This window comes from Lemur catta, chromosome 2, assembly GCF_020740605.2.
Source record: "Lemur catta isolate mLemCat1 chromosome 2, mLemCat1.pri, whole genome shotgun sequence".
Lineage (NCBI taxonomy): Eukaryota > Metazoa > Chordata > Mammalia > Primates > Lemuridae > Lemur > Lemur catta.
Window position 1 is genome coordinate 86,282,481 of NC_059129.1, and position 24,762 is coordinate 86,307,242.

A 24,762-nucleotide genomic window follows, 5' to 3' on the forward strand; every position below is an offset into this window, starting at 1 on the left:
CAGGAAACATGAGAGAAGAGGGTGAAGGGCTGTAATGAGAGGTGGTCTTGGGCAATGGTGGGTGGTGGGGTGGGGAGGTGGCCACTGCATCCGAAAGGGCAGAGATGGGATGGACGCAAAGAACGCCCTGGCAACAGCAAGCATACTGAATCATAATAAGCCACTAGAAAGAGGGGCTGGCATCAGCTCTCCCAGAGGTCACTTTTTAAAAAATATTAAGAAAGATAAAAGTCTTTTCTGGATTGTTTGGGTTCTGTTTTGGATGCAGATAGAATTTGATAACTCACTATTTTTTTTCCCTGAAAGGCACATGTTAGAATTACATTTTAATACAGCTGTGCCTTTCAGGCATATGTTTAGATAAAACTCCAGCATTTGCAAATTATAATAAATATCTGAATGGTACTTTATGGATTATAAAATATAATTTTCCTATTACTATATTATTTGTTCTCCCCCAACAACTTGGTTAAGCGAGGTGTTACGATTCTCATTTTTATTTTCTAGGCAACTGTGGTTTGGAGAGCGTAAGCAACCTGTCCAAGGTCGCAGAGCCACGGCAAATAGGGCTGGGGGTTGAGTCCCGAGCCCCCGCATTCCAAATCACATGCCATCTCCCCTACGTCTCTACAGACATTCTGACAAAGTGACTCTAACATATTTTCTTTTCTCCATTCCTCCTAAAATATTTTTTTTCCATTTTGATTATCGCTCTTACATGTTTCCCCCCCAAAAAACAACGAAAACAAAGAAATGGACAATAAAAAGAAACAAAGCACGGGCACTGTAAGAGTCAGGAAGGAAGACCAAGAAGGCAGGGCCCACAGACCAGACCCGGCCCTGGTCTTTCCCACCACATGGCCAGCTTTCACAGATCCCCGCTGGCTTATTTTGCTCCACTGCAGGTGCCGAGAGCTTGAGTTTAAACATCTGGAAACTATCCTAAATGTGTATGGGAAATCCCCATCCTTCTCCTTCCTTACGTGGGGGCCACAAGTCTCTATAAAGTAGTATATGGATTTTAATAGGACATAATTCTTGCCTCTATTTTATAATGTTTCTTTTTATTTATTTATTCCACAAATATTTATTGAGTACCTTCTATGTGCCAGACTATACTGGGCTCTAGTGATAGAATGGTGAACAAGGCAGGCAAGATGCTTGGAACTTGTACTCAGAGAGTTCTGCACTGTCCAATATGGTAGTCACTATTCACATGTGGCTCTTTAATTAAGTAAAATGAAAAATTCCGTTCCTCAGAGCCACATTTCCAGTGCTCAATAGCCACATGTGGCTGGCAGCTACCATATTGGACAGTGCAGAAGAACATTTCCATCATCATAGAAAAGGCTATTGTAGAGTACTGAAACATGTGAGGGTAAAAGTCAAAGTGGAAAGACCTATGGGGGAATGGAGGAAAAATGTGTTACTTTGTTAGAATGGCTGTAGGGATATGGGAACCAACAAATGCCTTATTTCATGGCCTTATTACTTCTTGCTTAGCCCACTGCGGCAACCTGGCCATTATCTCTTTCTCCTCCGGCCCTTCCTTTGTATTGCTGCCTCACTGACCTTCCCAATGACAGTCATTTTATCTCTCTGCTTCCTACAGAATAAAATCCAAGCCCCTTCAGCATGCCATTCAAGCTCGTTATAACCAGGCTTAACGGACCCGTACTGTCCTGTCTCTCGCCACGTCCTCTTCCTAAACCAGACTTTAGCAACAGAAAACAGGCTTATTAATATCAAACCTGTTGCCCTCCACATCCATTCCATGGAAGAACACCTAAATTATAAGGATGTCCGCAGCAAGAGGCAAACAAATAGACCTTTTTAGAACATTATTGAGTTAAAACACGAGGGGAGAGAAGTGTGATTATAGAGAACTGAGATAGGATTACTGTAAAGCACCTAAGCTAGTCCTGAAGAAATTATGCCACAAAAAGCACTGGTCAGGTAGAATGACATTCTCCACCCTCACCGTGAAGAGGGCGACAGAGATAGGTGAGGAGGCTTTCTAGACACTTAGGGACCCGAGCGGAAGAGCTAAGATACTTTGGAAGAAACACACAAATCTGAAAACCAAGAATGGTTGATTTAAAGAAGCACACATAAGAAGTGTTTTCATCTAAATGGACTTAACTCAAGAAGCCTATATTTTATACAAAACTTAGGAAAACAGGCGCTCCCAACAAGATGTCATTGTAGTTGTCTTTGGGACTACATAAGACAGACAGGGCTAGTAAACAGAAAAAGTACTGAATTATGGAGTGTTTCCCAAACTACAGACACTTATGACTCACTGTCACAATTTTTAATACTTTCTTGAATACAACTCACTTTCTTCTCAAAATATAGCTTAAAAAGCAATTTGTCCTAAGCAATATCTGTGAAATCTTAGGTTTAACACAGGAATTCTAATTTTTCTAATACATATTAAAATAAACACAATGATTTTGAAAGCAGTTCATCAGACACCACCTGAAATCATTTCACTTCCGAGTTGGGCTGTACATATTCATATTTTGGGAAATACTGGGATTAGGAGCTCGATCAGTTATTCTAGCCGTTAGGCCCTGAGGTGGAAGACATTTGGACACAGCCTTTCCTGTTTTCCAGTCTGAAACACGGGGACAGGACTGCGTGTTACTCCCCTGCAGTAGGGGCTGGGTGATTATAATCACCGAAGAGTGAGGTGTAGACACGAAGCATTAACCTTCCGTCAACGACAGCAGCAGCAGCATGGCTATTCTTGCTGCGGCTAGTGAAGTAATGGATTAACATTTACAAGGAACACAGAACTTTCCACATGTCCACTGTGGAGCTCAATGCTCTGCAGGGGAATAAACAACTGTGAAGCCCTCCTGGGAGCCTCATCTGCTGGAGGGGCTGGTGGGAGTCTGGGTTTGCGGGTGGCCTCAGGGGGCCCTGGCGGCAGCTTCCAGCCTCTGTGGTGACAGGCCATCTTCTGTCTAGTGCACAACTCCAGATGCTTTGGGGCGGTGGCAGAAGCCCGGTGGGGGCGGGACGCTGAGATTCTCACATCAGCAATGCACAGACGTCCGGCACTGCTCGACTGTGCCCCTCAGAGTGACACAGGAGATCGTCTGAGCTGTGAACCTCCGGAGGGACTGGCTGGGCAGAGTCTCTGCAGCTTTTGTGAGAGGCTTCGTTTTCCTGCAAAAAGGAGAGAAAACTCTCGCTCCCCAAACGAAGGGGCTTTTTTTATGTAACTCTTCTGCCATTTTTCTCTCACCTTTACCGTGTAGCTGAGCTCTTAGAAACTGGTGTTGAAGCACTTCAGCAAGAAGCCAGGCAACTGAAAGCCCCTTCTAACAGCTGTTAATGGTTGTCGACGAGCAGGCAGACACCAGGGCTAGAAGGAAGGGAGCCAAAAATAACTCCACAGAGGCATTTTTCAGGACTCAATCATTTCTGATGCTGGAAAGAAGGAGCTTGAGGAACGGAACACAGTGCAGCTGTACGAGAACAGGGAGGGCTGGAGGGACGAGGGCTGCGGGGCGGCTGCCTGCACGCTCCCTGGTCCCGTTACAGCAGGACTTGCAAGGCCCTTCTCAGAATCTGAGAACAGCAGAAAACAGGAAAATGGAGACAAAGCTGGGGGGATTGATGTTAGAGGTGAAGGGTAGGATGCAGGGTAGGATGGGCTGCTAGTGCCTGGGCCATGTACAGGGAGCTTCGTGAGGGTGGCTCTTTTTGGTGTGTTTTCAGTCTGCGTATCCTTCTGCGGGATTTACAAGCCCATTCCATGGTCATGGAGACTTTGTAGGCATATTTTTCCAAGGAATGCCAGCCCCGGACCCCTCGCCTGGTCTGAAAGGGGCTGCTTCCCACTGTGCTTTTGTTCAACTTGCTTTCTCTCTAATAGACATTTGCAGCACTGTGGGCTCCAGGGACTCAACGTTTGTGTTTTTTCCGTAATATCCAGCTTCCATTTCTGATTTTTAATCGTATCCAAATCTTATCAGCCATTCTCCCAAGAATAGTAATGAATGATTTTTTTTTTTTTTGCTTTTCTTTTCATTTTTATAATGAATACACATAATGGAGAATTCTTTTTTCTGGCACTGCCCCTGTCACTCAATTTGGATGTTTACGTGGCACGTTTAAAACCTTTCCACCCGCTCTCTGAATGTTTTGATGCTCTTAGTGAGTAAAATGAAGTCTTTGAACAACACCTCCATCTGAATTGTATACTTGATCTTTCTGGGCTTGGCAAACAAACCATCACCCACTCAGAGCCTAGACAGGAAAGTGGCAGATGATTCAAGCTTCATTAGGAACAAGTCATGCCAACATAACTTCATTTCTGGTCTTGATGGGATTACTGCTCAGAAAATGCAGTGGAAATAGCATCTCAGGATTTCAGTGAGGCAGCTGACATCACTTAGGTCACTCTTTGATAATATGAAAAAATAAGGTCTGCATGATAGTAAAATTCCGCAGTGAGGAGCTGGTTGACGGATTAATGTCAACTTCAACTCAAGGAGAAGCACGTGGTGAGATATGATCCAGGCTTCTGTCGCCTGCTCGGTCATGCTTAGCTTCTACCTCTGACTTAGACAAGAGGTAAGCGGCAACCAGTGAGCTACCCTAGGGGACGGAACCAAGATCCCAAATGATGACCTCAGGCTGATATTATATGGCAAATGCATAAAGATTTAATTTACCAAAAATAGATGTCAGATTCTGTACTGGGATTAAAAAATTCAACTTTTTAAGGACAGGATGGGAGAGTCCTGGCTTAAGGAGGTGGGTCAGTATAGTGATGCAGTTGCCAGGAAATTGAATGCAATCCTGGGACACACTGGAAGATGGGCAACAGAGACATCGAGTCACACTTTCACGCTACTCTTTACCATTCAGATCACACGGAGACCCTTGTATTAGTCCTGGGGCTGTATGTTAAGGGTAGGCCTGACATACAAGGTTCACAATGATCACTGAATCGACGTCCCAGGTGGCGTGTGGAACAGAGGACATTAAACCCTGAGAGAGGGAGATTTATGGAGCCCCATGTAAGAGTTGCCTTCAGAGAGCTAACAGGCTATTATGAAAAGATGAGATTACATTTGTTCTCTTTCGTTGCACAAGGCATAAATAGGATCACAAAGGAAAACTTAAGGGGGTAGATTTCTGGTACAAATAAGGGAGAACTTTCTAGTAATCATGGTTGTATAACATGGAAGGGGCTCTCTAGAGTGGTGGTGAACTTCCCATTGCTGGAAGTGTTCAAGAAGAGGCTGGAGAGCTACCTATACTGTTATTATAAAAGGATTCCAAATTGGATGGGAGCTTGGACTCTAACACACCTTTTTTTAAACCCCCAATCCTTGATGCTCCTACCTCATGCCACAATAGCCCGAGAAATGTTATGGTTCCTAATATTCCTTAAGCACTTTATACAGAAGTTGACAAGGAAGAAAGACAAGGTTGATAGTATTTTGGTTTACTCTGGATACCACTGGCAAAATATATGGGCTTGTGCGTTAGCAAAACAAACAGAGCTCTCTTGAACTTCGCCAAGTTTCTCATAAGTCTGTGAATGACACCTACTTCAAGCTACTTTAGTTTGGAATGCTGACCTTGTCCAACCAGTCTGCTGAGATCACGAACAATTTGCAGAGAACACAGGGAGCCTTGACAGGATGAAATGGAAGGCAGTATTAAAAAAAGAAGTCAATGAATTCCCAAGTATGTAAGTTTTCAAAGGTCATCATTCCTATTCAACAAAAATCCAACTGTACAATTGCAGAAGCAATTAAATAAATAAATGTAAACTGCAGCAATCTGAGTTTCAAGACATTTATACGGGCATTATTTCAAGGCATTAGTTTCCCTCACTGAGCAAGTAAGACTTTTCCCTTTAGGCCTGTCAGGTGAGCAAGGGGAGTCAGTCACACAGACCCACAATTCTGTTGGAATGGATAGCAGCATGCCCCATCTTGTATTTTCCTGGGCTGGAAATAATCACTGAGCCATTTAAAAAATATCATAAATGTTATACACACCCTGCCATTTTCTACACGCTAAAGTGCCAGGGGAAAATAGCCCAAAGCTATTTCCTCCTTAATGACCCCCTGGACAGGTTACAGGACACAATCAGGTAATCTCGAAATCTTTGCCAACAAGTGGAAAAGAAACCAGAAGATCTGACTATGAGTGGCAGAGATGGAGGACACAAGGCAATGAAACAAGGGAGATGACAGCGAAGGGCATATTCTAAAACAGGGCAACAATTACCATGATTTACTCATGGTTGATATTCGATAAATATTGAAAATTTATCAAGAATGGGCAGAAATTAGGAGCAAATACAGTTCTTTATGGGTAACTTGAGGTGAAGGCAAAAGAGATGCTCATGCAATGGTGGGACCTCCCAGTTCCTGGAGGTCACCTATTCTAGTTCCTGGTTAGTCATCTGTTTTCTATGCCAATGGCTAGTACCTGACTCTGGGTTAAAATTTTTTTTTGGCAGTTCTACCAGGTCTGTGATGTTGAATCAGTCCAATTACCGATTCTAAGTTAAACTCTAGACACAAATTTGAGGTGAATAATCATGTTGTGCAGCTGGCAGTGGAAGGATCTTCTCCCAACAGTGGCCTCTGATCACAGACGGCCACGCTGGTGCAGAAGGTGCCCCTCTAGTTCTACAAGACAGAGCAAGGAAGAAGGCTTTGGCTGGTAAGACAATCATACTCTTTTCAGAAATAGTTAATTTGACCTAACAATGTGTACAGTTTGGTAGTGTTAACTAGATTCACATTGTTGCAAAACAGCTCCCCAGAACTTTTTAATGTGGGAAATCTGAAGTTCTACACCCAATAAACAACAACTCCCCTCTGCCCCCACCCAGTCCCTGGTAACTACCATTCTACTTTCTATTTTTATGAATTTGACTACTTTAGATACCTCATACAAATGGAATAATACAGTATTCTTTTTGTGTGTATGTGTGTGTGACTGGCTTATGTCATTAATACAGCTTTTACAATAAATCCAGGAATGCAGTCAGAGAGGGTATAAAGAGTGAGAGGGAGGCTGGGTGCAGTGGCTCACGCCTGTACTCCTAGAGCTGTGGGAGGACTGTTTGAGGTCAGGAGTTCGAGACTAGCCTGAGCAAGAGTAAGACCCCGTCTTTACGAAAAATAGAAAAATTAGCTGTGCATGCTGGTGCGCATCTGTATCCCAGCTACTCAGGAGGCTGAGGCAGGAGGATCACTTGACAGAGCAAGACTTTGTCCGGAAAAAAAAAAAAAAGTGAGAGAGACGGGGAAAAATCCACCTCCCTTCTGTCCAGGTGTTGGTTGGAAAGGGAAGGTCCCTGGGATGTCCTCTTCGGCTGGACCACAGTGGGCAGGACATGCTATAGCTGCAGAAGGTCCTCCTGGCAGAGCGGGTTCAAGGCCCGTCACCTTTGTCAATAAGCATCTACCCGGTGCCTAACTTACTGGAATTTCCATTTCAAGTATACTCTGAAGTCCACAGAACCTCAGCAATTCTTGAAGAAGTCTCATGAAAAGCTCTCAGCATCTTCCTGGGGGAGGAAGAATCTGAATAAATAAGGCTGCATTATTTTAAGAGCAGTGTCTGTAGGAATTTTGGAGGGAGGGTAGAAGAGGCAATGGAATGCGAATGAATTGTCTCAAAGCTGCCAGAGTCTGCTCTTGAGGAAGGAAATATGCTTAGAATGTGTGTTCCTCATGGGCTTATGCGTGGGGCAAAGAAGGAAGGGAAATTTGGCTTCAAAACTGAAAGGCAGTCTGTGAAATTTAGTCACATGTCAAAGGGGTCATTGGCAAAAAATGTCTGGGAACCACTGTTACACTCCGGCTGAACCTTGCAGGGCCACTCCCACCAATGCCACCTCACATGTCACTGTGACCAGGGCCACATCTTCTGCACAAATTTCCCCTTTCCCACTGGAACTTCCATCCAGCACTAAGAACAAGCGAGGCCTCCTACAGCAGCTCTGTGTGGGGAGCTAGACTCTTAGAGGTAGAAGTCAGTGCAGACTGGAGTTAACCTTTTCATCTGAGCTGACAGAGCTCCACCTGCCAATAGGTTAATTTGTAAATGAAAAAGAATTCTATTATAAGATTTTTACAAGGCACTCCTAATTATTCTTGCATAAGCCTGCTGTGAAATTCTCAGCAAAACTTTTAGCTTTTGCCTTTTTCCTCCACTGGACTGCTTTCTTTGTGGGGGCCGGTCACCCACTCATCTTGCCATCAGCCTATCCAACCTGTCTCCTCTCCTATACCTGCTCCTTGGGCAGTTTTCCTCACCTCAGTTCATGGCATCTTCCATCTTTCTGGTTCTTCAGTCCAAAACCCACAGTCACCTGGGATTCTTTTCTTTCTCTCACATCCCACCTCTAGTCAGTTTGCAGGAAAAGCCAAGGTCATGAAAATGGCCCCTTCAAACCTCAGATGATCTGTCTCCTCCCTATATTCCTGGTCTGATCCTGGTCTGATCCTGGTTCATTTGTCACCTTCTCAGTGAGCCCTATTCCTAACTACCATATGTAAAATATCAACACCTGTCCTCAATGACCACTCTCTTCCCTGCTATATTTTCTCTTGTAATACTGATCACTAACTTAGGTATCCCTGCTTACTGTGTGTCATCCCTAACCAGGACATAAGCTCTGGGAAGGCAGAGAGTTTTGTCTGTTTTGTTTACTACTATATCCCTAGCACCTAGAAGAGTGCATACAGTAGGTGCTCAATGCAAATCTGCTGAATGAACGAATGGGTCGCTGTTATTCAGGTCTCAGCTCAAAGTCTCCTCCTTAAGGATACCTCCCCTGGCACCCCATCTAATGTCATGTTGATTACTGTCTGTCATATTAGCTTTCTCTATTTTACTTCTAGTACTGGTAATAATTTAAATTATCTTGTTTTCTTATTTGTCCTCCACACTAAATGTAGGCCCATGAGGACTCCAATTTACTCTGTCTTATCCATTGCTACATTCCTAGCACTTAGAACAGGGCTTAACACAGAGTGGATGCTCAGTAAATACTTCAATGATTAGAGTGCCTTCATGACAAAGTCAATCCCTATTCATTATTTATTTGCCCTAACTTTTTTATCTTGAAAATTTCAACCCACAGAAAAGATGAAAGAAATGTTTATTCACCTGGGGTGAATCTGGGATGTTGGGAGGAGACAGATTGTGTTAAATCATTAAATTTGCTAAATTTGTATGCTCTCTTCTCTCCATCTATATCTATCTATACATGCATGTGCGCTCTCTCTCTCTCTCACACACACACACACACACACACACACACACACACACACGCTCGTACACACATTTTTTCCCAGAACCATCTGGAAGTAAATTGCAGACATCATGACATTTCACCACTAAATATTTCAGCATACATCTCCTGAGAACAAGAAACAAGAACATTCTATACAACCAAAATACCATTTTCCCATCCAAGAAAAGTAATGCTGATACAATACCATAAACTAATACACAGTCTATACTCAGATTCTCTAAACTGCTCCAAGGATGTCCTTTATACATATATTTTTTCAGTCTGGGAGCCAATAAAGGATCACTCATTCCATTTGGTCTCATTAGCCTCTTTTAATCTAGGACAGTCCCCCCATCATTTTGTCTCATGACAGTGACATTTTTGAAAAGTTCAGGCAAGTTGTCTTGGGAGAATGTTCCGCAGAGGACGTCTAGTCATAGTACTGCATTCAACAGTTAACCTAATTTATTCTTTTTTTTCCAATTTAATATACAGTGAGTCATTTTTCTGTTTGTTTTAAATATTCAGGTTTGCTGATTATCATCTTTTTTGATTAAATTTTCATTTCTTGACTATGTAAAACATTTAAATGGTTCAAAAGTCAATACAAAATTAAAAGATACATTGAGTCTTGCTTCTATCCCAGCTCTTTCACTCGGTTTCCACACACTTTCTATAGGTAACCTTTTTCACTAGTTTGTTTATCCTTTGTTTCTTTTTACAAAATATGCAACATATGTACATGTGTATATATTTATATGTTATAAATATATTTTATTTTCCCTTCTTTGTACAAAAGGAAGTATACTATACATAGTATATATACTTCTACATTTTGTTTTTGGCTTTTAAAATCTATCTTGGCAATTACTCCACAGAGTTCACAGAGATCTTTTATCTTTCATACGCTCCATAGTTTGTTGTTGTATGGTTGTACACATGTGGATAACTTTGTGCATATGTATTTGCACAAATCTGTTATTTTTTAGACTGACTTGGTTTCCCCCAAAATTTGCATACTGAAGCCCAACTCCCAGTGTGACTGTATTTGGAGATAGGGCCTTTAAAAAGGTAATTACGGTTAAATGAGGTCACCAGGGTGGGGCCCTAATCGGATAGAAGGGATGTCCTTATAAGAAGAGGAAGAGACAGCAGGGTACTCTCTGTACATACATGCACAGAGAAAAGGCTGCATGAGGACGCAGTGAGAAGGCGGCTGTCTGCAAGGTAGGAAGAGAGGCCTTGCCAGAAACCAACCCTGCTGGCACCTTGATCTTGGACTTCTGGCCTCCAGAACTGTGAGAAAATGAATTTCTGCTGGTTAAGCCACCCAATCTGTGGTATTTTGCTATGGCAGCCCAAACAGCCTAATGGATATGAGAGGAGTTAAATGCTGAAGATCTCCCACGAAAACGAGCTAAAGATTGATTTAAGAGAAAAATCACTTAACTTAAAAAAATAAAACTTAAAAAAGACAAAAGATATTTCTGGAGGATCCTAAGGAGGAAGTTAGGAAGACCAGCATTCTGTTGACCACAGAGTAGGTGACAGTTTGCATTAAGTCGTTTTAAAAATCAGTGTGAGTCTTACAGGCACATATCCGTTAAGAGTATCACCTTTTATTCTGACTCACTGTTCTGAAATCTCAGCCACACATGTGTCAGTTGTCTTCTTCCCCACCTTGGGCACGATGGAGGGAAACCACCGCATCACTGCGCAGCCCACAGCAAATGGCTCCCGGATTCTAACGCAGGCGAGATGTGGAGAGGGAGGAAAGCGGCGTGAGCTGCAGGGACACCCACGGGTCCATGCTTTCCCGCATCTAGGGTGACTCGATGACTTCTTTTTACAAAGTCCAATTGAAGATGGAAATGGCCTCTTTTATTATAAGTTTTGAAAAACGTCATCATCTCTCTGATTAATAGAACAACGTGTCCTTATTACTGAGCATTCTGCTGCATTAGAAGCAGCTACTTGGAGATATTCTATATTCGACTACAACCTAAAGTTGCACATTACTCCTATCAAGTAACTTCCCAAAGCATACACTTGCAGATATTTATATCTGTTTGGAAAACCCATGACAGGACTCTCCTCTCTCCTTTACTTCAGGACTTGTATCTCAGGGGGACAGGAAAGGAGAGACGCTCCTCACTTCCCCTGCTTCCTTACCAGTCAGACAAGATTTGACTAGACGTTGAGAATTTTCTTCTCTGTCCAGGGACGCACAGGGACAGAGGCTTGGAAAAACACCTGAGTTATTTTCACTGAAAATGACACTAGTAATTTCCAGAGATGTAACCCTAGAAAACATACAGGAATGCAAAGGCATTTGCATGTTTTAATGATCTAGGTAAATTTAAATATAAAAAAAGGCCTCAAAACTTTTAATTAGAAGGAACTAGAAGAAATCTAATTGAACCCCCTTATTGCTTCTTGGGTTGATTTTCATTCTACCAGTGAGATTGTAAGTGCAAGCCTGTTCAGCTCACGTGAGAGACTTTGGTTTCTTGGTCAGGAGAACGGCGAGCCCTGAGTTGGACACAGGGATCAGGGAGCAGCTTTACAGAAAAAAACTCACAAGGCCCATAGAACCTCAGAAACCACATGTAAAGTTATACATGACCTTCCTTCTCTTCTTCCCTTCTATCCACCTGCCTGTTTAAATAACCCTTTTATCATTACAGAAGTGTAATAATATACACTGAAACAAATTAGAAAATGCAGACAAACAGAAAAAAATCTATTACATTTCCACCATATACAGTTCACCCTGCTAACACTTTAGCACACGTCCACATAGCTCTTTGCATGTGTGTACACCACATTTGCATTTTTAACCAAACTGAGATCACACTGGACATATTATTCCTCAGTCTGCTTTTTTAATTATCACCTTTCATATAATACCCAGACATAGTTGAGATCCTCCAGTTTCCCCCCAAAAGTCCTTTATATTAATAACTTTTTGTCCAAGCCTACAGCCACTCCAGAACCACGTACTGCATCTGGCGTTTAAATCCCCTAAATCTTGTTTAATTTACCATAGTCAATTATTATGTCACTGACTTACTGAGGAAATCAGGCCATTTGTCCTACATAATGGCCCACCCTCTGGATTTCTCCCATAGTTTTCTTATAGTGTTAAGCTTGTTTCTCTAATCTTTGATTTTTCTAACTGGAAGTTATATCTCAAAGCTTTATGGGGTCAAGTTATACATTGACTATATCCCTGGGGATGGTGTGTATTTCATGAATATTTGGATCTGAATACAACAAACACTTGGCTGACCCACCAGGAGTGATGCTCAGATTGAACCTTGCCTGGGTTACTGTGAAGACAGTTTGATCCTTTAGTGTACAGTTCTGACTTTTCCCTTTGACTAGAAAAGAGAAAGAAAAGAGAGAGAAAGAGAGAGAGAAGTATTAGTTTATGTCTGTGTGTGTTAAACACACATGCGCTAAAGTGTTAGCAGGGTAAACTGTATATGGAGGGAATATAATGGATTATTTTTTGGTTTGGTACTACGCTACTATCTATCAAACATTCATCTTAATGGTTTAATCCCAAGTGATCATCTGTGCCTGAATATGTTCACGGCATTTTAAAAACACGGGCACTGGAGTACAAATAACCTCAAGAACAAGGGCTTTGTCCTCTAGAAATCTAGCACATCCTTGCAGGTCCTTGCACCCAGCTATGCTAAGGAAGGGCTGATGCCCACAGTGTCACCTGAGAGGCACACGCCTTAAAAGGTAACTTAGAAAGCAACTTTACATGTATCCTCGGTTTGAGAAACTACTGGGGCTTAAATATTTTCCAATGGCCTCTAAAAATGCTGGGATTATAGGCATGAGCCACCACATCTGGTCTGAAATGATGGATTTTCTAAAAGACAAAGAAGTTGACATTCTTCGAGATTCATGTATGACTATACACACACACACACACACACACACACACACACGTATTTTTTTTGAGACAGAGTCTTGCTCTGTCATCTGGGTAGAGTACAGTGGCATCATCGTAGTTCACGACAATGTAAAACTTCTGGGCTCAAAGAATCCAGCCTCAGCCTCCTGAGTAGTTGGGATTACAGCCACCCATTACAACACTAGGCTAATTTTTCTATTTTTAGTAGAGACAGGGTCTTGCTCTTGCTCAGGCTGGTCTCTGAACTCCTGAGCTCAAGCAATCCAGCTGCCTTGGCCTCCCAGCATCTAGGATTATAGGCATGAGCCACTGCACCAGGCCTCTAACCATATTTTGAATTATTTCCCCAAATTATAACAAGAATAATAGATAAGTCATGAGGCATCATTTGTGTGATCAAAGCTGGCTCCTCAATGCCCTCTGAGGGCCTCTTTTGGGCATTCACCATAGCAGTGTCCTCTCCTAGAGGATCTCCCTCTACTGGCTCCCTAATGAAGTCCTATCAGTCTTGTGAGCGTTGATTTTAGGTGGTATAAACTTCATGGAGGAGATGGAAGAAAAATCCTGTCCCTCCTTCCATCTGAAACTCTGCAGCACAACCACCCACCAGTACAACTTGGCATCTACAACAAATGCTCTCAAATCATTCACCTTTGATTTGTATAGTTTTCTCTTGATTCATCAACTATATTGTAAGTTCCTTGAAGGAGATGATCTTGCCTTACATTTCTAAGTTAATCCACCAAAGAATTGACCTTTGAAGGGATCATGTGGTCCATTCCTCCCCTTCTACAAAGTGCTATACTTAAATTATTTTGTCCTGGTAAGTTTTTGCTTTAAACACACACTCTCTCTCTCTTCTGAAGGCAATTCTGTATTTTTTGGTAACTTACTCCAGTGTTTAGCATCTTGTACTGTTATAAAATTCTCCTTTAATAGAGCTGAAATCCCTCACTTGTAGTTGGGATGCTATTTCTTCTTGTTGCCAGGGAATGAGAACATCTGGCCAACATCTACTGTAACAGCCTGAACTGAGAGGCATGGAGATACTTTGCTAAACAGAACTTTGAAAGGTTACTGCATTTCTCTACGTGAATATCTTGTAAATCTGATGGATTTAACTCATCCAAAGAATCCTCAGAGTTACAAAAAGTGTGCTTCAATTATCTTACCTTAGTATCCTGCTGATTTCCGAAAACTATGAAGTTCTTACCCTGAATCCTGGTATTCCATGTTTTCAATCTTTCCACCTTCCTATTGGTAGGGTATGATTCAATTCCTTGGCTACTACAGATCCACTTGGCAGATACAAGCAGCAAAAAGAAGAGCCCCGCGTGGTCTAAGGTGCTCAGTGGGAAAGAAGAATGACAGTCAAACATCAGAACACCTCTCGCAGTGGTGGGCGCTCTTTTCTATGCAGCAAGACCCCTGAAGGTCTATCTGTGAGCAGCCATTTTCCTGGCCTTTTAGTAACTTTCCTGTTTTCCCTACCATTCTGAGTAACTAATAAAACAAGAATAATGGCTAAGTCACGAGGTGTCAGAGGGTCTCTGTGGATGAATCTTTGCAGTGACCCATGTGCATCCTTCCATTTGACCAGTGCCACTCAACACGGCTCGACACACACAGTGTGTGGCCAGGGCTCTCGGACCTGCTGTGCTCTATGCAGTTCTAGCCACTGACGCTGCCTTCAGGAATGATGTCGTCCATATGCCAACTTTAAGAAGAATAATGTATCATTTGGTTTTGCATATAAAGAAGAAAAAATTAAAGAAATCAATAGAAGAAGCCGGGTGTGGTGGCTCATGCCTGTAATCCTAGCACTCTGGGGGGCCGAGGTGGGAAGATTGCTTAAGGTCAGGAGTTCGAGACCAGCCTGAGCAAGAATGAAACCCCTGTCTCCATTACAAATAGAAAAAATTAGCTGGGTGTGGTGATACATGCCTGTAGTGCTGGCTACTCGGGAGGCTGATACAGGAGGATTGCTTGAGCCCAGGAGTTTGAGGTTGCTGTGAGCTAGGCTGATGCCATGGTACTCTACACTCTAGCCTGGGCAACAGAGAGAGACTCTGCCTCCAAAAAAAAAAATAGAACAAAATAGATCAATAGAACAAAAATGATGGCTGAGAAATAAAGAATCAGGAAAAAGTGAGTAGCAATGACCTTTAATACTATCCTTTATAAAACAGAAGATAAAATGAAATGTTAATAGTTGTTACTTCAACAAGCTGGAGGCCTATAATTGTGACCTTCTGTATCCTTCCTTTGATTTTCTTCTAAATCCAGGAATCTTTCATTGGCTAAATCCCAGCATTTTTTTCACCTCCAGGCCAACTTTTTGGCTTACTTGGGAACAGCTGCCAGTATTTCTCTTAGCTGCCAGTCAGTCAAAAAATGTGCTCACGTTGGAGGCCTGGCTCCATCCCACCCAGGGTGCTGAATGCAGTAACTTTTTTACAAACAGTGGTTGCCAGGCTGCACAAGAAAGTCCATCTCAGACAGTAAAGCTCACTGCATCACTAGCTAGCTTGGAGACGGTGCCAATGTCAGTTAGAGAGATTGTCAACATATTTTAGGAATAAGACAAAGTGATGAATTTTATTATGTGCACTAAGTTAACAAGAAAAAAAAGAACACTTCCAAAATATTAGGAAACAGGAAGTTTAATTGCTCTATTCCTCAAAGCAAAAACAAGCCAATCCTTTATCTAGCCTGTGATTTGGTTAAGAACCAAAACAAACAAGAATATAAATATAAAGGTATTAACTGATTAGTACCTACAATTTTATTCTACTTTGTGCTTCTAAGAACAGCCTTTTTTTTTTTTTAAACTGACAATCATGCATCACTCCAATGCCTGCGTATGATCCATTTTATTAAAAAATTCCTGAATCAGTTTCCTGGCTTACAGCTTATCCAACCAAGATTCCAGGTGTTCTCACCATAAGAAAGGCCTCTTTCAAAATCTGTCTGCTTTTATAACTGCACACCCACCAGAAATGTCGTGAACACCCCAACAATAGAGCTGAAACCTGAAGAAGTTTGGTGACGTTCCAAGTTTTTGAATGGAATGCGAATCCATTAAGATTATTAGGTAACTTTATTGATATCCTCAAATTTGTGCCAAATGAGAAAGCTGCCAAAGAAAAGACAGAACAAAAACTGACTCTTGGATTCCAACTCTTGAGTATTTTGGTGTGGGAACTGTATTTTCTTGTAACTCGCTTAAAAACACACTACGCTTTCACTGTTTAATTGCAATCTTGGTTTTCAGGAAGCAAAAAGAAATGAGATACATCATCGATATTTCCCTTCCGCTCGGCTTTCAGCCTAAATGGTCCTGCACATTTATTGGCAAAGTAGGACAGGTAATAACAGTGAACAAGAAACCTATTCTAAGAAGTACTGGCTCAAGTGAAGTACCACTACATCATGAGTGACTCAACCATCTACTCAAGAGTGATTACTCTGCAAGGATGAAGCCATGCTAATTGGACAATGGCTTGCTGCCAGCTCATGTTGGCCTGACCTACAATTCCCCTGGCTCACAGCCATTATGTCTCTTTATCACAACTTTTTTTTTGGGGGGGAGTGTAATCTAGATGGGAAGTGGAAATAATTTTTTAAATCCTTCCCAAGTGTTATTTAACTTCTTATCATGAATTAAAAATTTAATTAAGTACTCCGTTAAAGGCCCAGGTTCTATGATTAACTATGACAAAATAATAGTTATGATTATTGATCAAGTGAGGAACTTTATAGCTCCGAACTTTGTCTTTAAAGCTATTATTAATTTTAATTGAAACAGCTAAGAGGCTCTGTAATAGGAGAAAGAAAGAAATGTAAGGGACATTTTGTTCATATATGGAGAAGAGTTTTAAAATGAATAGTTATACTGGTAACTAATATTGGAAAATTTAATGCAAACGACTTTACTGTCAAAGGCCTTTTAAGTGTATAAATACACTTAAAAATGTTGATTATTGTGGTCATCATATATCAGCTAGGGATAAATAAGTATAGTGAAAAGAAACCTCAAAACTGGCTTTGAAACCAGGTCACTTAAAAATAATTTTTAGATATGTCTTAGGTTTTTGTCTACTCAACTCCTACTACCATGCCAAAAAGAGGAATGCATTTCTGCATAAGTTTCTTTAAATAGGACTTACTGGCCTCAGGATTTAAAAAATGTAAGAGGTTTGGAAACAGCTTATGTGTCTCAGTTTTAAAATTAGCTATTGCTGTGGCTATTTTCACCCTAGATTTCCCTCCCTCTGTATCAGCATATCCCACAGCCTCCAGAGACAGAATCACAATAGTATTAGCTCCCCTTTTCAGGGCTTTGCTTTGTTGTACCCCCATCGGAGACTGAGGCCCAGATTTCAGGTCTGGAAGTCACCTTTGCATTACTATAAATAAGTTCTGCCTTTAGGCATTTCAAAATTATCAGCATGGTTCCAGGGCTTGAAAACTTCCTACTTGCCAGCAAGTAGTTACCTGGAATATTTTGACTTCTTTTTATTTATTTGCTTCTTTTTTCATCTGCTGCCAAGTCTCACTAATGCAACTTGGAAAATTGCACCACAGCTTTTAATGAGGATTCTGAGGTAAGAGCCATTTCATCAGAGAAGACTGTTCTTTCCTTTTATGGGAATAATAACACCTACTGTTTCTATAGCACCATCCTTCCAAGAAGTTTAACATATCGCATTTCATTAAACTGAACAGCAGCCCTGCAAGTCAAGCTCGTAACTAGCATTGTTACTCCCTGCATACTCATATTGAAATTGAGGTCATTAAATGTAAAATAATTGTCTCAAAATCCTGAAACCCCCTGAAATGGTTAAAGAGCCATGATCTGTATCTTTTACAGTCTGCCTGTGTTCTAGGTTATCAAATAGCCCAGTGGTCCTACAGCTCCTTAACTGTCATCTCCTGGGAATGCCTGCTAAGACTCTTTCTGAAAAGGCAGGTAGCAGTCAAAACAAGGGGTACGAGAATTGAGCTTGCTCCTGTGGAGTCCTGTGGTTCTCTTTTCCTGGGCAGTTTGCCTCCCATCTTCACGGCCTTTCCCTACCTCTTAATCCAAACATCTCTCCTCTCTTCCTGACCAGTAGGATCTCTTCTCTCTCCCTCCAGATGGAAGCTAGCAAAGTTCAAGGACCATACACTTCTAACACAGGATAGGACCTCAGAGATCCTTCAGTCCAACTCCATGGTTTTAGATAAGGGTGTGCCTTGCTAAGTTGAGTCTGCATTTGGGCAGTAGATCCCATCCTCTCTTGTGTACATGCATTCAGCAATTGGACTTGTGTCTCCTGTACCATCAAGTTTCAACCAGAAGTGACACATTACCTCCATTTCATTGTCCACATCTAGTCACGCGACCTCCCTAGCACAAATTTAATCTTCCTGTACATCTAGGAAAGAGAGGAAAACTGGGTGTGGCTGAGCACTGGGAATCTTCACCACAGAGTGCAAACATGTTGCAATTCCCTCCCACTTAAAACAAAAAACCAAATGAAACCTCTTTTGATACCATTTCCCTCCAGCTACTGGTCTGATTCTTCGCTTCCTTTAACGCAAAAGGCCTTAAAAACAGCCTACATTAGCTTTCTCCAATTCTCTCTAAAACACAATCAAATTGGTTTTTGCTCCTATTACTCCCCCAAAAGTGCTCAATGAAATCACAGATGGCCTCCAAATTGCTGGATGGTCAATTTTCAGCCTTCCTCTTAGCTGACTCTCAGCATCATCTGACATAATTGACTGCTTTCTCCTTGAAGTATTTTCTTTACCTTGCTTATAGCACAGTACACTTTCTGCTTTTCCTCCTGCCTCAAGGGATACTCCTTGGTGGTCTGCCCTGCTGGCTCTTCTTCATCTCCCTGACCTCTTAATTCTGGAAAGCCCAAGGCTCAGTCCTGTGACCTCTTTTCTGTCCAAGCTCACTCCCTTGGTGCTGGTATCCAGTCTTATGGCTTTGAATATTCCTAATATTCTGGTAGTAAAACTTCTATCTCCAGGCTAGACTCTTCCCATGAATTCTGGCCATGTATAATCCAGCTGTGTACTAGACATCTCTCTTTAGATGTGAGTAGGCATCTCAAACTTAATATATATGAAACAGAACTCCCAGTCCTCCCACTCCCAAACCTACTCCTCCAGTGCCGTTAGCAGGACTGGGAGTTAACGGCAACTTGGTACTTCCAACAGCCTAGGCCCAAAACCTTGGCATTATCTGTAACTCCTCCTTCTCTGTTACCGTATATCCAACCTAAAAGAAACCTCATAAGCTCTACCATTAACATATCACCCAAATCTGACACTGATGACTACTTCACTGCTATTGCTCTGGTCTGGGCCACCGTGGAGCACCCGGGTTGTTGCCTTAGCCTCTGACATGTTCTCCCTGGTCCTGCCCTTGACCTCTTTCAATCATTTCTCACATCACAGTCAACAGGGTCTCCTGCAAAACCTTCCAGTGGCCTCCCAGCTCGTTCCCAGCAAAAGTTGAGTGTCTAACGAGGTGCAGTCCAGTCCCATCACCTGACTCGTCTCCTCCCACTGTGCACTTGCTCACTCTATTCCTGTGCATCTGCTGTTGCCTCTGGGCCTCTTCCTTGCTATTCCTCTGCTGGCTCCCGCTCAGCCCAGAAGTCAGCATGCCTGGCTCCCTCACCTCCTTCAGGCTTCTCAAGTCACTCCCCCAAGCAGGCTTTTCTTGACCACCCTATTTCAAACTGCAATACCCATACCCTGACAGTCCCAAACTCCCTTCTCTGCTTTATTTTCCCCAATGGCACCTAATGAAGTACCTTTGATATTTATTAATTTCCTCTCTTTCCTCCCTCTCCCCACTGGAATGTAAGCTAGGCTCACCCAGCACCTAGAGCAGTGCCTCCTAGTACATAGTAGGACCTTGGTAAATATTTGTTAAATGAATGAATAAATGAGTGAGAAAACTGCAGCCGGAAGACGTTGACTGGTCTGCTCAAGACCTCACAGGCAGCTGGTGCCAAGGCTCAGAATGTGGGTCCCAGCCCCCATGGCTGATGCACCTCAGCTTTTAAAATCAGCCTATTACTCTTCTTCAGGCAGAGTAGTGGTGTCCTCTTCAGAGCTTTGTTTAGGTGAGGCCAAAGGGCAGGCTCTGTGCTCTGGGGGAGGTGACTGCTTTGCCCTTCTCATCCTGGTCATGCCACTGCCCAAAGACTTTTCCCTCTTTCCCACCAAACCTGCACCCGCCCCTACAGTCGCACTCAGGCTCAGAGTGCTGTTAGCATCTTGCACTGTGGCATAAAATGTACTTCCTGTGGCATTACATACTGAAAGGACTGTCCAAAGATAGTGATGATGACTGCCTTATTGCTTCCTTAAAAGAACGAACCCAAACCATCCCAGAAACATTAACAGCTTTCATGTCTTCTAAAAACTTCCAGACAAGAAGATTCCATAATTTCCTTGTTGGCATCTGTGCTTGGCAGTACTTTATTGCACCCTGTGGTTAAGACTTAACAACAAATGCCTTTTCTTTAGAATCCTTCTGGGTCAGCTTTCCTTCTCGTTTAGCACTGAAAAGTGAGATTTGCCCCAAAATGTTGAGAGAGGGAGAGGATGCAAAAGATAGAGAGTGTAAAGCAGGGGAAGTCTGAAATATATTTATACCTAAAAAATTTATACCTGCAAGGGCCATACTTCTTCCCACTCTACAGCCAACTGTCCACACAAACCTGTCCCCTTCTCTAGCAGGTGAAGGGACACAGGAAACAAGTCAAAGAAGGGTGGTGGGGCTTTGCCAATAGCCTCTTGACAGCAGCTCTTCCCCTGGCGTTCTGCGAGGAGCCACGCAGCCTCATGACCATGGGGCTGAGGCACAAATCACTGTGGGCTGCACGTCTTCCAAGGAAGCACATCCCATTCCTGCCCTCTGTCCTCGGCACACCATAAGACTGAAGTTCACAATCATGATGTCACTTCCAACATGGCTGGCATCTAGCCCGAGATGGTCTCCATGACGACAGCAAGGATGTGTTTGCTGAGCCATCTTTAATCCTAATGAGCAGTGGAAGAGCGGCCCTGCGGTGCTTGGTATATCAACCACTTTCTCTTTATCTCTTAGCACAAAACATATTTACTAATTATAAATTATCGGTTTTACCATGTAACAGAAGTACTAAGTGCAATGGCTTATCTCCTACTATTTGCTGACACACATACCTGGGTGTGTGTGTTTTATAATTTTTATTTCACAATGTTAGGGGGTATAAGCATTCTTGTTACGCGGATGAACTGTATTAACATAATGCTGAAGTCAGGGCTTTTAGTATGACTGTCACCAGAGTAGTGTACACTGACTGTACCCAGTAGGTAAGTTTGTATCCCTCCTCCCCCTTCTTGGTTTCCAATGTCTTTTATATCCCTTTGTGCCCGTGTGTACCCATTGTGCATACCCTTGTTTAGCTCCCACTTATTAGTGAGAACATGTGGTGTTTGTTTTTCCCTTCCTGAGACACTTCACTTAGGATAATGGTCTCCAGTTCCATCCAAGCTTCTGCAAATGAAATTATTTCATTCCTTCTTATGGCTGAGTAGTAATCCATGGTGTAAATATACTGGGTGTGTTTTTTCAATAGGGAGCCAATACTCAAGTCCTAGAAATCCTAGGGACTGTCATTCTATTTTAGAAAAGAAAAAGCAAGACGATTCAATTATTCCCTGATTTCTAGAGGGAGGCCTCTATTTTCTGTCTCTTCTCCTTTCAGTTTAGCAGCTATGCTGGCTCTGGGAGTGGCTCTAATTTGCCAGTAATGGCATGACCCATCAGAAGTCAGGATTCTGGGGCAGCTGCATGACTGGACAGTAGCTGGAGGCAAGATCTGGGTTTGGCCTATAGTGACCAAGAAGCGGGGAGGGAGGGGCGGCAGTTTGCATTTGGAAGCTTCCTGGTCCAAGGAGGAGCTCTCATGCTGCCCCCTCCTCTGCCCTCCTCCCCCCAGAAGCACAGTGGTTGGTCAGGCTGCCAGGGCAGTATAGATGGGTCAAGTGTGAACAAAGGTGGGGTGGGACCAGAAATTGATTTGAATTCAGTGATAGGATTCTGATGAGGTTTAAAGATTTCTAAGGAGCTAATCTAATGCTCTTCCTTACATCCTATGGACCAAATGCCAGTAAGTTCTAGGCAGCTACTTTCCAAGGCAGTGTTTGGAATGTTTGCTTATTTACCACTTAATTCAAATTCTATGAAATCATCCACTGAGCTAAGTGTGACAATTACCATCGAGCCTGCAGGGACGTTTTAGTGTGCACACAGCAAGCAGAGGAAGACAATGCCCAGCGCAGGGGGCCACAGGCAGGTGCAGAGGGGGAGGGCTCTTCAAAGGAGGCCTCAGAAACAATGACAGATCCACAAAGGAGAATGCCACTGGGGCCGGCTTGCATGCTCCATCAAGATAATTGGCGCTGGATTACTGACAATACGAATTCACATCTCATGGGGGGAAAAGTATCTATTCTACCTGAAGATTCCAGGTACAGGAGCAACCAGAATGTTTTAAGGATGTGGAGGATGCAGATGATGCAGGGACAACAATCACCTTATAGGGCTAGGAATAAAGACAGTCAGCCTACTGCAGATTCTCACTAGAATACAATCAGAAAGGTCAAATAGTAGATTTTTGTGTGATGTCTGTACAGTGTGCCTCATTTTCAAAAAGCACCCAATGCCATGGAAATAAGCAATTATCAAGGACTTGATCTAAAAAGACACTTTAAGGTTATGTCATATATATGTGTATCCCAGTTTCCTTTACTGTCTTGGTATTGTATTTTGATAAATAATTTAAGGATTTCAGAATTTTAGGGGTTTTTATGGGTAAGAACTGGGGCTGAGAGCTTAAATGACTAGACCAGGATCCCAGTGCTAAACTGGGGGCTGTTGGGGCTTAGGGCCCACGGTCCAGGGAGTCTCAAGATGGGGCCAACAGAGTCACTGAAGAGAGACTAAATTACGTGAAGTATGATTTTCATTTGTAAATACATTTTAATATGACTTAATTTTTTGAAAACCAGAAAAAAAAATAAATGGTTCCCAAATAGATAACAGATAATAAATTGACTGTAAGCCCCACCTCCTTCTCTAAGACCATTCTGGATAACTAAAGTTTTCTAAATATTTCCAGAGAATTTGAGAGTTTCAGTAAATAAGAAAGGCATTCTTGCTGCCCATCTAGAGAAGAAAGGGTCTTACATTTGGCACATGCCTACCAGAGAATAAGCACCATGCTGAGAACTTTTGTATTATCATCTCACCTAATGGTCACGGCCACCTGACGGGTTAAGCAGCCGCCACCAGTGCAGATGAGGAAAATCCAGCCCAGGATCCCCGGCCACACCACAGCGGGCGTTCCTTGGCCTTCCCACGTTACTCGGGACATAATGCTCTGCGCCCCATCCCAGCCCCAGCTACGCGTCTGCAAGTGATTCGTCCTTTTGCTTCCAGTGTTGGGATCTGTCTATCTACTTGCCAGTGGTATGAGGAAAGGTAACGGAGCATTCTATGGCAAGGACGTAATAAGGGCACTAATGTGAAAATGCTGAGTACTTACCCAGTCCTCATTTTTGTCAACAGGCTGCTCTCCCACTCAGCAGGGCTAACAGCAGGTGTTGCCCAACAAGGGACGGGCATCTGATGACCCCCCTCACTCCCCATACCTTGTCTGCCTATTTGTTTTTTATGCTGAATTTGGGTGCCTTTCTGTGGAGCAGGTGCTGACCCCATTACTTCCTACTGTCTTATGCTGTTCAGTGGAACACTGCACAACTTGGGGTCTTTTCATAAAATTTATTGATGTGAATTGTACTCCTGGGAGTTGTGCAGTAGACAGCTTGCACAACTGTTTGTGGTACATAGGGAGTGAGTCTGCCCTGAATGCAAAGCATTATCTTTAGTTCTATGAATATGAAGGGCAGTGAGGTGGGAGGATTGCTCAAGGCCAGGAGTTTGAGATCAGCCTGGGCAATAGTGAGACCCCATGTCTACAAAAAAAAAAGTAAAAAAATTAGCTGAAATTAGCTGGGCATGATGATGCATGCCTACAGTTCTAGCTACTTGGGAGGCTGAAGCAGGAGGATCACTTGAGCCCAGGAGTTTGAGATTGCAGTGAGCTATGATCATGCCACTGTACTCTAGCCTGGGCAACAGAGCAAGATCCTGTCTCAAAAAAAAAAAAAAAAAGAAAATGAAGGGAAATCAGGATGTTGGAGGAAGAAGAGGAATTGCATATATAATTCAAATGGTGACCAGTTTCACGGTTTGCTATTGTGAAGCCCATCTTTTGAATTCCTGTAGCTCAAACTACCCAGTCAAATGTCATCTCTGGACAGAGCAGGTCCAGCTACTGGTATATCCCTAAAGTACCAAAATGACTAGACTCACTGAAGTAATTAAGAAACCAGAGTGGAGTATTTTCAACAATAGTGAGAAAAACAAGTTTATACTTCTTAGAATCTTACTACACTAATGGTGAAAATAACT

The 24,762-nt window shown here is 42.6% G+C and overlaps 1 protein-coding gene across 1 annotated transcript in view; it reads right to left on the bottom strand.

The window, feature by feature from the left end:
• The window catches only part of BACH2 (BTB domain and CNC homolog 2), a 71,633-nt gene that overhangs the window by 46,176 nt on the left and 695 nt on the right, over positions 1–24,762 (bottom strand). The window lies entirely within an intron of this gene.